Source organism: Microcebus murinus, chromosome 6 (assembly GCF_040939455.1).
Source record: "Microcebus murinus isolate Inina chromosome 6, M.murinus_Inina_mat1.0, whole genome shotgun sequence".
NCBI classification, from domain to species: domain Eukaryota; kingdom Metazoa; phylum Chordata; class Mammalia; order Primates; family Cheirogaleidae; genus Microcebus; species Microcebus murinus.
Genome location: NC_134109.1, coordinates 46336156 through 46350784, shown reverse-complemented (window position 1 = coordinate 46350784; position 14629 = coordinate 46336156). Strand labels below are relative to the sequence as shown.

The following is a 14629-nucleotide window of genomic DNA, read 5'->3' as shown; positions in this document are numbered from 1 at the left end:
TTGCCTTCTCACCCAATTGTCATAGCCAGACACACAAACAAACCCCTCACTCCTTCAGTGAAGGGCTCAGTGGGGGTGTTTCTGCCACCTATGGCCAGGGGTCACTGGGTCAGCAAAGTTAACAGAAGGTCTAGAAGGGCAGAAGCGCAGGAGGTTGGAGCTCAGTAGGTGGCTGGCCCGGGGGCCAGGTGGAGGGTGTCTCTCCCTGCGTCTGCAGTCCCAGCAGCAGGTCCCGACGGGTGCAGGCTGACCTGTGTTGGTAGCCCCTTCCCCAGACCCAGTAACTAAAGTTGGCAATGAAACCTCCATCTGCTAGGTCGATTCTTAGAGCTATAAAAAAAAAAAATCTTCAACTGGCCGTTTGCATCACCCGCCGCCGGCCCCCCAACCAAAATAGGGAGGGGGCAAAAATAATTTCTGAGGGGCCGCAGACACTAAAACCACAGCAGGCAGAGGCTGTGTCCGTCTGAAGAACCCAAGAGGCAGCGTTAGCCGGGGAGGCTTGGCTTCCTCGGCGGCGCCCCCTCCCTCCAGCACAGAGCTGCGAGGGCGCGGCGTCCCGAGCGGCTGGTGGGCAGCCGGGTGCGGGACAGGAGGACCGGAGGGAAGCGCGGAGTCACGAAGCCGCCTCCGCTGGGCGCCGCCTCCTCTCGGAGGGGCCTGCCCTCCGTCGTTGCGCATTAGTAAGACGAAGCTCAGGCCAAACAGCCGCCCCCGGCCAGCCTGACTCGGCTCCAGAGGGAGAGTCCCGCGGGAGCGGGGGCCCGGCGGCGGGGAGGGCTATTCGGCCGGAAGGGGGGGAGCCGACAGTGTCGCCTCGCGCCCCGGCCTCCGTCGCAAGGGGAAAGGTCTAGAGCGCCGAGGTTCACACCACAGCGTCCACCTGAGGCTCGTCCTCGCTTCCCAGCACCCTGGAGAGTGGCTCCCTCGGCTTCCTCCGGCCCCCAACTCGCCGCGCCCCTCTGTGGGACGCTTGGTTGGGTCCGGGGCGGGGCGGGCAGGCGCTCCACGTGCGGCCGTGAGCGCCGCCGCCGCCACCTCGGGGCGGGCCGGGGGCGGGGCCTCGGGGGGCGGGGCGGGAGGCGTGGGCGGGGCGGACGCGGAGCGCCCGTCTGGCTGCAAACAGGCCGAGGGGCTGAGCGGAGCGGGCAGGCTCGGCGCCGGCAGGGAGGCGCGCAGAACGGAGCGGAGTCCGACGCCTGGTGCTCGGGACTTTCTCCGAGGTACGAACCGGAACCCGGCGTCTAGGGCCTCTCAGCACGCCCCCTCGCCCGGCCGCCCGGCCCGGGCTGCCCGCTGTGCCCCCTGCCGGCCGGGCGGCGGCGGTCGGACCGGGTTTCTGGAAGTCGCGAGTCCAGCGAAGGCAGTGCCCCCCTCTCCGCCTCTTTCTTCGCAGCCTTCCCGCTCCCCCGGCTCTGGGCGTCGGGCACCGGGCGGGAAGGCTGCCTCTCCGCGAGTCGGAGCTCGCCCACGCTGGGGCGGGAGGACGAGGCCCTCGGGCAGCCGAGCGGGGCAGCGGGGGAGGCGCGGAGCTCCGGGGCCGCCTCTGCGGCGAGGGCGGGAGGCCGGTCCCGGCTGCGAGCTGCGCCCCCGGGCTCGGTGCACCGCGCCCGGTCCTCGGGATCGCGGGGCTCCTCGGTGGTCCCCGGCGCCCAGTTTTGTGTCGCAGTGACGGGGTTGCCAGGGCCAGCACCCGAGCCCCGCATTCCTGGGGGCTACGCCGTTGTGCGCGCGCGGAGGCCCGGCAGCTCGGCTGCTGGGAGGGACCGGAGCGCGGCGTCTGCCCCGCCGTCCCTGAAAGTGCCTAGTTGGGGGAGCGGAAGGTCGAGCTGGGGCCTGTCGGCGCCGCAGGGGGGCCCCGGTGGAATAAGAGTGGGGGGCGCGGCCTGCACGATTCGGGTTCCTGGAGGAGCTCGCGGCGCGCAGGCCGAGTCCCAGGCTAAGGGGACCATCAGATTCCGCTCAGGGCGGGTGGGCCAGGTGCTGTCAGGTATGGACAGCTGGGGGCCACCCATGTCAGTGCCACAGGGATTGAAACAACACCTCGAGTCCCGGGACGGCGTACCTAATGGTGAGGGCGTTTTCTTAAAGGCTTGAGTAGATGGAAAGCTGTCAAAATAAGCATATTTTAAAGTTGAAATGATAGCTGGCATGTTTTCAGGCCGTGCAGTTGTGTAGCTAGTGTCCAAAGAAATGATTAGCTCGTTTTCCTCACACCTTTTTCGTTTTTTTTTTTAAGCGAAAATCTGCTTTGCCCGTATTTCCCACAGGAGCTGTGCATTGCCCACAGCGGGGAAGGAAAACTTAAGCAAGCGTTCTCAGGTTGCTTTTGACTTCAGTCGTGTGCTCTACTACAGCATTTCTGAATGTGGAGAAAAAGTATCTCTTGTTAGATTTTCCATGGATGATTACTTCCCTTTTTCTCTGGGATCCAGCAATGTTTGTGGGGGTATAAGCATCTATTTAAATTTAGTGTTTGCACGAAATACTCCCTCTTGCCACAGGGTGTAGTTTAGGGATTAGAAAATGCTGTTGGAGAAAGCTGCTAGTGGCTTCATTTTCCAAGAATGTAAGTCATTTCCTTTCTGTGATTTCAGGGAGTTGATATTTCACAGCATCAAAACTTTGTGGGGAAAATTTTCCGTAATACATCTGTCATTAAAAAAGGCTTGTGACTTTTGGGTTTCCTTCTTCTTAGAGCACTGTATAAATTTAGGCTTAGCATTGTTAAAGAATAAGAAGTTTTTTAGAATCTAGAGCATTATGGGACTGTTGTAGAAAGTAGTTTTAACAACCAAGACCTACAAATGGCCTGCAGGATGGAGAGTGGGGGAGGGGAGAAGACCAGAAGAGAGAGGCAGGAAAACAGATGCCTTTGCTGTTGTCTTTTGTACTATAAAACTTTTTGCACCTAATCATTTTCCTTGGATGTGGTTTTGAGAAATAACCGTTTTGTGTTAAAAATGAAAATACTCCAAAATATGAGACGACTGACATTTGAATGCTTTTTCAATATGTTTGTAAACATAGTGGATTCATATTTCATATTAAAATGGACCTTTGGTAGTATTATTAGATGAAAAGGGTCCCCCAGGGGATATCTAATATCAAGTTATCTGCAGGATATCTTCTCCAGAAAGCAGACTGACTGTAATATGAACTAATTTTCCCCCTCTTTGAATTGCTCGTAAGAATCCCTGCGATCTGACACTGATGGGCCATAGTAATCAGCAGTTCTTACTGTGCTCAAAACATTTTAAGGGATAGAAAATCTTTATTTCCAACCCCCTTTTATCCGGGACCACTGGGGTTAGCTGCCAGCCTTAAGTACATAATTTAAACTTGCAGATTTAAGATGCCCCTGGCTCTACAGGCAAATGCCTGAAAACAACCCAGGCCAGGATGAAGACACTGCTTTTGAAAGCAAAATGCCAATGTGCTAGGTAACAGTTTTTAGCTACAAATTCTTTAAAAAACTGTTTTTCAACTGGGCTAGCTAAGTTGGGGGGGGATTGTAGAGCTTTTTTAGTTTCTGGATTTTGTTTCTGTGTTTAACTATGCTTATAAAGCTTTTGGCTTTCAGAACTTATGACATAATAGACCGTGTAGCCTTTTGTGGTAGATGCTTGAAATGAAAGTTTCTAACAGAATTGTTTTTGACTGAGCTGTCAAGTTCAGAGTTTAGTGTAAATGAGTCCTGTCTCACAACTAACTTTTTTGATAAAGGAATTCTTTGTAGTTTTCAGCTTGGATGTTGCACATTTTGATTTCTAAAGCTGTGGGTTTAAAACATAAAATAAAACCTGCAAACAATTATTTTATTACATGAAAGCCAGTACCAAGAAAAGATTAATTCAGTCCAGATGTAAAAATGTATGTGAATTTTAGATTTGGATGATCTCAACAAGTTTTCCCTTTTGTTGATGAGACTGCCTGGATCCCAGATGCCATTCACAAATTATCCGTTAGGTAGTTTTCTGAGTAGAGAACTACATTTCATGGGCTTTCTCTAAAGTCATTTTAGTATTAAGTCTTCTAAAGGATAGAAAGCTTTTGCATTTATGCAGAGTTGGGTTTTTTCTATTATTCATTAATATAAACTTCAAAAATGCTCCAGTTTGGTAGATGAAACCTACTTCTCTCATAAGTAGGAAAACAGGAGGTATTCAGTTTGTGTATCCTTATGGGCAAAGTATAGAAGCTTTGGCTTTCATTTATGCATTCCAGCTTTCTTCTTTTAAAGAAAAAAAGTTTTATGTATGTTTACAGTCTTCACTGGAATGCTGTCGTAACAGTTTGGATTTTCAGATATAGCAGTTGGTCCTTGTAGGATGATCCTCTACCTCTTCTGCCATCCCAACAGGAAATAGCAAACACAATTTATAAGAAAACTTAAGTATATTTTTAAACCTGTACTCCCAATACCAGAGTTATAAAGGCTGTTTGTTGCACACATTAAAATTATATTATTTAGGAAGTCTTTGTGTGATTATATAATTACACATTTTGGGAGTTTGCTTACATTGTGATTGTGTATAAACCAGTTGAGTGTAGGAGGAGGGACTAGGAAAGATTTAGGGAAGGAATTTTAGGAGTGGTGAAATATTAGTTAAAATGTATCTTCCCTAAATCCCAAACAGGAAAAATGGTATTTTTGGCCTCCATGGTTAAACTTTGATAAAGGAGGTAGTTGAGAGGGCTTTTTGAATTGTACATTGTCCTGAGGAAGAGGCTTTGGGGGCCTATAACAATCAGTAGAAACAATTTAAAGGGATAATTTGGGGGGGAAGGAGGAAGTAGAATACTAGGCATTGAATTACAAGAAAAATTTTAGCTTAGAAGGATAAGTATTTAAAACAAGGTTGAAGTAGGGAGAACTTTCTATTTGAAAGTGAAAATTAAAGAATAAGATCTTTTTAGCTGAGAAAAAAGTATTAGAATGATTAGAATTAAGGTGCCCTGTAAGGTCTGTGTGTGTGAAATAGGTAGGGCTGCTAATTGATATTTATCCTGGAATCCTTGCCTGCCTTAATGTTGAATCATTAGTTTGGTGTTAAATAATGTGTAGGGACTGGATACTTATTACTGTATCCCCTACCCCCCAAAAGCTGCTTCCCATTTCAAAGACTGGAAACATTTTTTGTCTAAGTGCTAATGATTCTACAAATATTTAATTAGTCCTGTAGCATTCGGAAAAACTACTAATGCCTGCCTCCTGTGCTGTGGGACCAGAGAGGCTCTATAGCAATAATGGCTGAAGTTATTATAACATTTTTGGAAAAAACAAGCAATCTGTGCTTCTAATTATCTTATGTGATTTAGTGATATAGTTACTTCTAATGTAAGTTTGTGTACTATCACTTTTTATATATATCAAATGGCTCAATCATGCAGTATATCATATTGATCAAAGAAGGGTTACAGAACAATGAGAAGGTGAAAGAAATCATTGATCCGACAGCTGATTGTATTACTTCAGGAAGAGAAAAATGTGCTGAGGCAAATTCACAGATGAACCGAATATAGTCTCAAGGAGAAGGCAGAGTTTTCCTGGAGCTTCCTTGCTCTTGGTAGCACAGCATTTTCTTGAATGTCTTTCCCTACACGTGTGGCCTCACCTAGCAGAATTCAGTCTATATAGCAAGAAACTAGATAGAGATTTGATCATTATCCAATTCATTTCATTAATGTGCTGATAATTGGGATAGTTCTGACCCAAAGTATTTAGATCTTTAGTATTCTAAATGGGTCATCTTGGGGTATTTTCAGATGTTTTCTAACAACTTTGTCTTCGTACATATACTTTGTAGAACTTTGAGCAATAATGTTTTACTGGTATACCTTTGAGCAATAATGTTTTACTGGTATACGAAGACAAAGGGAAAAGCAGTATTTTATCTTAATTTATAGCCATAGTTTCATGGGAGAGAGGAAATCATTTAAAAAAAAATCTAGCAAATTCTGGATGAAGATTTTAGGAAATTAAAGTTTCTCACTTAGCTTTTCAGGTGATTCTCTTTCTGGTCACAGTAAATGAAATATAATTAATTTTTTCCCACAGGTAACAGCACTTGTGCTATACAGCTTCAGTAGATGACTTTTTTTTTTTTTTTGGCCTTTTTAGCTTAGTTTCTTTGAACTTGTTATTGAATTATTTCATATGACCAGACAAATGCACAGATCAGAAGTATACAGCACGAAATGATCACACCTGGGCAACCAGCATCCAGATTAAGAAATAGAAGATTGCTAGCCCCCCCCAAAACCTCTCCTTACAATCATAATCTTTGCCCCAAGTGTTACTACTATTCTGACTTATATTGTCTTAGTTTAGTTTTAACCTGTTCTTAGACTGCATTTCAATATAATCAAATATAAGTTCTTCTTTGTCTTCTTTAGCTCAACATAATGTCATATGATATATCTGAATTGATGCAGATAGCAGTAGTTCTTTTATTTCTGTGAATAAATACACTCAGTTTGTCCATTATGTTGATGGATGTTTGGGTAGATTGAGACTAATACATGGTAGATGACCTTTTGTTGGCTCTAAAAATATTGAGCACTTTGGGATTGAAAGCAGTGCATGGTCTTAAGATTAAAGAAAAAAAATAACTTCAGAAATAAGATATGAGAGAAAGCATTATCACAAAAACACTTAAGATTCAACTCAAACCAAAGAATCCTAGCGTTTTGGGGATACAGTTTGGCATATACCAACTACATATTGCCAGATTTCACCTGACAGTTGGGAAGGGAAAGGGGACCTTAGATGACATCTTCGATAGCCCCGTCACTTTTTTAGAGATGAAGGCCTCCAGAGGTGGAATGACTCATACGGAGTCTCACACATAGTCAATGACAGCAAGAGTAGAAGGTGCTACTGACTCTCAATCTAGTCTTGTTTTGTGCCACATGCTTGTGGGAGAGAGAGGAGGCGAGATCACAGCTACCACCTGGAGCTGTGCAGGCTTTGCCATGTAAGGTGGGTCTGAAACCCAGTCCCTTACACTGTAGTCCAAGCAGTGAGTCCACTGGGAGGATCACTGCCTGGAGGATTTGTGCCCTTTTCTGATTCATGCAAAGGCGTCGCAAGGCTCTGTGCAGATAGACTCAGACCTGCTCAGAGAAAATGGAAGTAGATGCAGCCCAGTGAGGAAGAATATTCCTTCCTCCAGCCTGCTCTACCTTTGCCCTTCATACAGAGCTCTGTTGGGGCTTCTCTTTTATCTTTTCCTCCCTCTCTCCCTCACTTCTAGGGCTTCCCAGTGAAACTTTGGACTATAAGTGCCAAGTAGGTGGTATCTTGAGGTCCCTCTTGATTCATTGTTTCATTGATCCACAAATAATCTAGAATGGACCCTAATTTCAAAGGACTGCCTTTTAAATATTTTCAGAATAGTTCATTCTTAAGAAAATGTTGCAAAAAAGATTCATTTTTTTAGACTCCTCGTGTCTTTATGCATCCCCTGTCTCTACACAGGTTTTCCTTGTTTGTGTCCTCTTCCCACCCCCAATCTAGTTATCTTTTCTTAAATATCCCTGGAAATGTCCAGTCTTTATCTACTGAGAACAGCAGTGAAAATTCTAATGCTAAAGTCTATAGCAGTCCCCAGGAAGCACTTATTGAAAAACAGGATTATGATTTCACTGAGAGATCTAATAGATAAAGCAAAGTGCTTGCAAAGGAAAACTATTTAAATATTTTCTTTCATGTTTCCTGAAAGAGTAAAGAACATTTTCATGGTTCAAGAAAAGGCTCAGAGTTTCAGCTTAGGCAAATGCAAAAATTGAAAATAAGGCAAAATTATAGAAGTTTTATAAATAAGTAGTAAATATATCCTGCTCAAATAAGATACTGTTTATCACAGCAAAATTTAACATGTGTAATGTTAGAAAATAAAAAATATGCTGACCATAGGGCTACAAATTTGACATGTTGTTCAGTGGAATTAGTGCAGAAAAGAATAATATGTTTTGAAGATAGCATAGAAGAGAGGCAGTAAATTTTAATGGTAAAAATGAGATCTTTGAGATCGGTCTTCTGTGGTCCAAATTCAGGCTGCAGTATTCTCCAGTGTGTAACCTTGGGGAAGTGACTTAACTCTCTGAACCTCTTTTTCCTCATCTGTAAAATTGGAGGTAATAGTTACTATCTCATAGGGTTATTTTGATTATTAAATGAAATTGTAAAGCTGCTGGCATGGTCTTTGACATACAGTAAATAGTCTCAAGTGATGTTAGCCATTATTGCTTAAGACAAGAAACGATGTATAGAGGATTTATAGTTTTCTTGGAGGTCCCTGAGCCTTTGGTTATAAGCAGTTCATAGGATTTTATTATACTTTGTTTTTTGATGGCATTAAGCAGGCAACAAAACAGTATTTCTCAGTTACAGATATTGGGCAGTCTATGTTGCTGCACTAGGAGCAGGTGGCCTGTCTTACTAATCACTAGTTGATCAAGTTATTTTTGCTAATTCTCTTTTAACTTCCAGCCATCTCAGCCCCTCAGTTTCTGCCTGCTAGATAATTGTTTTTTTCCAGATGACAAAAAAGCAAATCTAGAGATTTAAAAAAGTTCTCTTTATGGTGATTAATGTGCATAGTTGTTTAAAACTTAAAGAGTACCAGTGAGTACCCCATGTCTTTTGCTCATGGCTCCTGTAGAGTTTCATGTGAATCCTTTTAAAGAAAACCACTTATTGATTGATAGGAGGCAATTGTTTGTTCCCACCCCTCCCACCATTGGCACCATTTATATTAATATCATGTGGGTCAGAACCTTTTATGATTTTCTGTTACGAGTGCCAAAGTTTTAAGACTTTAAACCATTCATTCAAAGGAAATGAATAGTTTCAAAGGGAGTGCTTAAGAAAAACAAACTTAAGCACATTAGAAAGACACATTTAAATCGAAACAGCCTAATTAAAAGCTCAGCCCAAATCAGCACAGGATGCTCTAGAAGAATCATGTTGTATCATTCTGATCTGTTCATTAAAGGGGCTGCCTACCCAGGCAACCCTGTTCCTTGTCATGCACTGTATGTATAAAATCTTGAACTTAGTAGACTTAACACTTTAAAAACGTTCATTATGACCATCAAAAAACGTGTTTGTGAAGTATTCAGGCCTATGCTGAATACTTTGTGCAATTTCTGCCAACTTGTTTTGTGTCTGGCTGGGGGGAACAAAATACATATGTGTGGAATGGTATTAGATATTTCCAGATGAAAAATTGAATTTTGGTTTCAGGTACCAAAATCAAGGATGGCCAAAGCTAGGATGTTTCCAACTTCCTTAGGGCTGCTGGATTTATGTTGGACAGCAAAGTCAGGCTGAGATTTTTCTATCCTTCAAATACAAAGGGGTTTTTCTAGGAGCAATGAAAATGTTCAGAATCTGGTAAAAGTCTCAAATATTAAAAGAAAACTATGAACTTGAAATTATTAAATGTTTAAATTCAGTCATTTAATATAATGTATGCCTCATATATGCCAGGCACTGTTTTAGACTCCACAGATATGTCAGTAAACAGAATAAAGAAAAAAGCTCTGCCTTCATGGAGCTTATATTCTATTAGGAGACAAACATAAGAAAGTAATGTTATATAGTTTTTTATTTTATTTTTTTTTGAGACAGAGTCTCACTCTGTTGCCCCGGCTAGAGTGCTGTGGCATCAGCCTACCTCACAGCAACCTCAAACTCCTGGGCTCAAGTAATCTTTCTGCCTCAGCCTCCTGAGTAGCTGAGACTACAAGCATGTGCCACCATGCCTGGCTAATTTTTAGTTGGCCCATTAATTTCTTTCTATTTTTTTAGTAAAGATGAGGTCTCGCTCTTGCTCAGGCTGGTTTCAAACTCATGACCTTGAGCGATCTTCCTGCCTTGGCCTCCCAGAGTGCTAGGATTATAGTCATGAGCCGCCCTGCCCAAGTATTTTAGAAGATAGTGCCTTACCTGGGAAAAAGAAAAAGTAGAGCAGGCTAAGAGACATTAGGAGTGCTGAGGGAGGGAAGCGGGGACATCGAGATTTGGAGGAGTGTGTCAGGGTAGGCTTCACTGAGAAGATCACTTGAAAAAGGAAGTGACCTATGCAGAGATACTTGGGAAAATGTTCCAGTAGAGGGACTGGCGAAGGCCTCGGGCAGAAGTGTGCCTGGTGTGTTCCAGAAACAGGAAGAAAGTCACAGTGCTGGAGCATTGACAACAAGGAGAACAGTTGTGGATGTGGTCAGAGAGGTTTGGAGAGCACATCAGATAGGGCCTGCCTGGACCAATTTAAGGACTTTACTCTAGGTGAACTGCAGAGCCATTGGAGGGTTTTGAGCAGGGGAGTGAGGTGATTTGATTTGCATTTTAATAGAACCACTGGCTGCTGTGTTGAGAATAGAAAAATGGAGGGGGTGGTCAAGGGTGGAAACAGGGATACAAGTCAGCAGCTGTTGTCAATAATCTACTTGAGAGATGCCAATTGCAGTGGACAAGATGGTGAGGAATGGCCATGATCTATTTGAAGATAGAACCAGTAGGATTTCCTGACCAACCGAGGGTTATGGGAAAGAGAAATCAGAATGAAAGGATAACACCAAAGCCTTTTTTGTAATTATGGAGTTGGCATTAACTGAGATAAAGATCTCATAGAGGAGTTTGGGGAGGATAACTAGGACCTGTTTTGAACATGTTATATTTGACTTTCAGGTGGAGGTTGAGTGGGTTGTTGGCTGTAGGAATCTGGAGTTTAGGGAAGAGGTCCAGGTTAGAGATAGAAATTTGGAAGTTGGCAGGACAATTTGGATGAGATCGCTTGGGGTATGTGTGTAGACAAAGAAAGAAGCTCATGGACCAAGACATGGAGCACATAAATATTTACCGTTTGTGGAGAAGAGATCTTATAAACAACTATTTTAAGCAAAAGGAATTTATGCACATTTTTTCAACATAGTGAACCCAATTAAGTGTCTGCATTCCTTGAGTAACAGTGTTATCATTAGAAGCTGTTGTTAATTCTGTTGACCCAGAGTGTGTGAAGAATGAATGATGAGTTTTTCTAATTGTAATGATGGACTCAGGCTAAACCTGGGATGCTTCGTCCTTAGAGAGGTTGAATTGTTAAGGAGGAGCCAGTAGAGAAGACAGAGAAGGAGCAACCAGAGGAATAGGAGGGAAATTAGAAGAATGTTCGTGAAGTCAAGTAAAGGAAATGTCTTAAGGAGGGGAGAGTGAATCAGTGGTGTCACATGTTGCTGACAGGTCAAGTAGGGTGAGGACTGAGAGTTGTCCATTGGATTTGGCAACATGAAGGTCATTGGTGACCATGGCAAGAGCTGTGTCAGTGGAGGGGTGGGAATGCAAACCAATTGGAGTGGGCTCAAAAGAGAATGAAAAGCTTATGATATAACTGTTATTTGTAATTCAGTTTTGTATATTATAAATATTTAATATTGGATGTGAGTACATTTTAATATGTCTGATAAGATATGGGGTGAGACTTAAGAAATTGGAATATTGAGGGTCATGAGTTTCTTTAGCAGGCTGTGACAGGAATGGGAAGTCTTTGAGCTTTTCCTTAGTTATTGTTGGTAAGACTCTAGTGTGTAGATTGTAGTTTGTATATTTTGAAATAGAAAAACAGTTCTAATGCATTTTATTTATTTTATTTTACTTATTTTTATTTATTTAATTTAATTTATTTATTTCTTGAGACAGAGACTCACTCTGTTGCCTGGGCTAGAGTGCATGGTGTCATCTCCGCTCACAGCAACCTCAGACTCCTGGGTTCAAGCTATTCTTTTGCCTCAGCCTCCCGAGCAGCTGGGATTAAAGGCACTTGCCACCATGCCTGGCTAAGTTTTTCTATTTTTAGTAGAGATGGGGTCTCGCTCTTGCTCAGGCTGGTCTCGAACTCCTGACCTCAAGCAATCCTCTTGCCTCAGCCACCCAGAGGGCTAGGCCACCGTGCCCAGCCAGTTCTAATGCATTTTAAAAAAAATTTTATTATATGTCTTTAAGCAGTTTTCATAGTTTTGTATTTTATGTTATAATTATGCACCAAGAATTTTGTCTTCTGGGAATTATCTTTGAATGATAATGCTAACTTTCTGTAATACTGTCATCAAACAAATCAACATATCTCTTAAACTAATTACCTTTTCTGTCTCTAAGCTTATTAAAATGTTAACACATAGGCCTTTAATGCATAAGTATTGTTTTTGGATAGTTAAAAGCTTAGAATGATTGGTAGAATTAAAACTTTGTTACATGTATTTGAGTGTTGTTTGGTAACAAAAGAAAGTATAGTATTAGTCTTTAGAAAGTTGCTAATTATGGGAAAATGCTGGAAAGGAAAAGGACTTTTCATTTGCAGTGGATTATGGCATTTTTTTGAGAAGTGGAACTTGTGTGATTATATGTGTGTTTGTAGTGGGTTGTGGCATATACTCATAATGTCAGCATTCTCTTTGGTACTACTCTGTCAACACTGTTTTATTAGTATCATTTTGAATGTTTTTTCAGCTGAAACCTATAAGTTACTCTACAGTTAGTTAAATGAATGTAATTGGCTTGTAACAGAGAATGCACAAGGCCAATGTGAAATAATTTGGCAGTGCTAAGCGTTTTACATAGTAGATAATGGAGTGTGCAGAGGTATAAACCTGAGCAAATTTTGAATTAAATGTTAAGTCTCTTAAGTCAGTGACTACAGGATGAAGTCCAGATCTCTTAGCGTGGAATTTCATCATGCCAAATTGGAGTTGTGAGCCTGTGGCCCACCAGCAAAATTGGCTGCAGACATGTTTTTGGCTTTTAACACAGTGTTAAAAACATTTATTTGCCAACATTTAAAATTTGAGAAATTTTACATTTAAAAAAATTGAATTTTATGCCTTCTCTTAAAAAATAAGAAGCCTAGCATGATCTGTTAGAGCAACATACCAGCTTCCCCCTTTATAGGGGATGTGTGTTCTGTAGTGTCCCACCATCCCCATCAGAGATCCTCTTGCCCCAACAGTTGAGACCAAGTAGCTGTAGGCATTTTGCATCCTGCAGGCTTCACTCCTTTGTTCCTGCCCTTGTAGGCATGTGAGTTTGCTATACTTGTGTTGTAGATAAACTTTTCCATTGTCATCTCAAAGTTTCTTAAATCTAGCCAAATTGTTCTCACTATTGTGCTGTCTAACACATACACACATAGTCTATGTCACATTTTCTCTTCTGGTTTCTGCTTCCACTTTACCTGGGCTGCATAGTGCCTATATCACATCATTGGAACCTAGCACACCCTACTTTGTATAGTCATCTTTTTATGTATATTTTCTAGCTCCCCAACTGTATTATACATTTCTTGAAGGCAAAGATCTTTATTGATGCCTAGCAAATTTATTTTAGATGTATTAGATAACTATTATTAGATTTAGCTTCCAGTGGGTGGTAATCTATGATTATGATGCTGTAGAAGAACTAGAAAACATCAGCTATCTTGTGTAAAATCTACTTCCTCAAATAGTGCTTTTTAATTTACTGTGTCCTTTCCTTTGTAGTTTTGTAGTGGCATTTATATAATCTGTTTGAGTATTAATTCACCAAATACCTCATTTATTGCCAATTCCCTCATTCTGTTACATAGATGGATGAAGTTTCCAGGTCATTACTGCATACCATTTTATTATTTTGAATATGCTTCTTCCTAATAACTAATGCTATTTTAAATGTCTTATTTTTTCACCTATTTGGCAAATAGTGTTGTATACTCTGTACCTGCCCTCTTGGAGCTCTTACCTTTTAGCTTGAAAGGCAGATTTTAAAGTAATAGAGTTTATAATGATTAATTTTAATAAATATTACTAAGAAGTAGAGGTGCTGGTAGACCTTGTAACAAGGCACTCTGGTCTAGGGGTGGGGGCTGCAATGGAGAATGTAATAGGACTGAATTCCAAATTTTTTAACTTTCTCATATATTCCATAACAGTTTGTCAAATAAGCAGAATATAAAAATTCAACTTTTTTTTTTTTTTTTGAGACAGAGTCTCACTCTGTCACCTGAGCTAGAGTGCTATGGCATCAGCCTCGCTCACTGCAACTTCAAACTCCTGGACTCAAGCGATTCTCCTGCCTCAGCTTCCCCAATAGCTGGGATTACAGGTGTGTGCCACCCCACCCGGCCAATTTTTCTATTTTTAGTAGAGTCGGGGTCTCATAACAATTTAACTTTAGAAACAAACTAAGAAATAATTTCTGTAACAATATAGTAATAGCTTAAATTTTTTTTTTCCCCCCGAGGAACTTACCCTTGGCTGTAGCTATTGTGTTAGTGATAAAGAATTGTAATCCATAGCTCTGGAATTTATTGTTTGGTACCTGAGTTCAACTCTTTAAATAAATAAAAGACGAAAGGGAAGTTGGGCTAGAAATTTCAGATATGGGCTAACTTACAAAACAACTTTTTTATGAAAATACAATTATTTCAAAGATTTACAGTGAGGACTTTTCTTATGGCCTTCAAAAATAGAATATAAAAAATAAATTTACTTATTCCCCCAAAAGTCACTAGTGGATAAGCACTTTTATTTAATACTTCCAAGCCCATGACTGAAAATTATGAATAGTTTATCAGTCGCATCTTGGAGTGAA

The 14629-nt window shown here is 41.8% G+C and overlaps 1 protein-coding gene across 4 annotated transcripts in view; it reads left to right on the top strand.

Moving 5' to 3' along the window:
- The first annotated feature begins 1092 nt into the window (after window positions 1-1092).
- Window positions 1093-14629, top strand: part of FRMD6 (FERM domain containing 6) — a 75083-nt gene continuing 61546 nt past the window's right edge. For all 4 annotated transcript variants that reach the window (XM_012757981.2, XM_012757972.2, XM_012757977.2 and 1 more), the window contains exon 1: window positions 1093-1223. The gene's annotated coding sequence lies outside the window, so the exon portion shown is untranslated. The remainder of the gene's footprint in view (window positions 1224-14629) is intronic.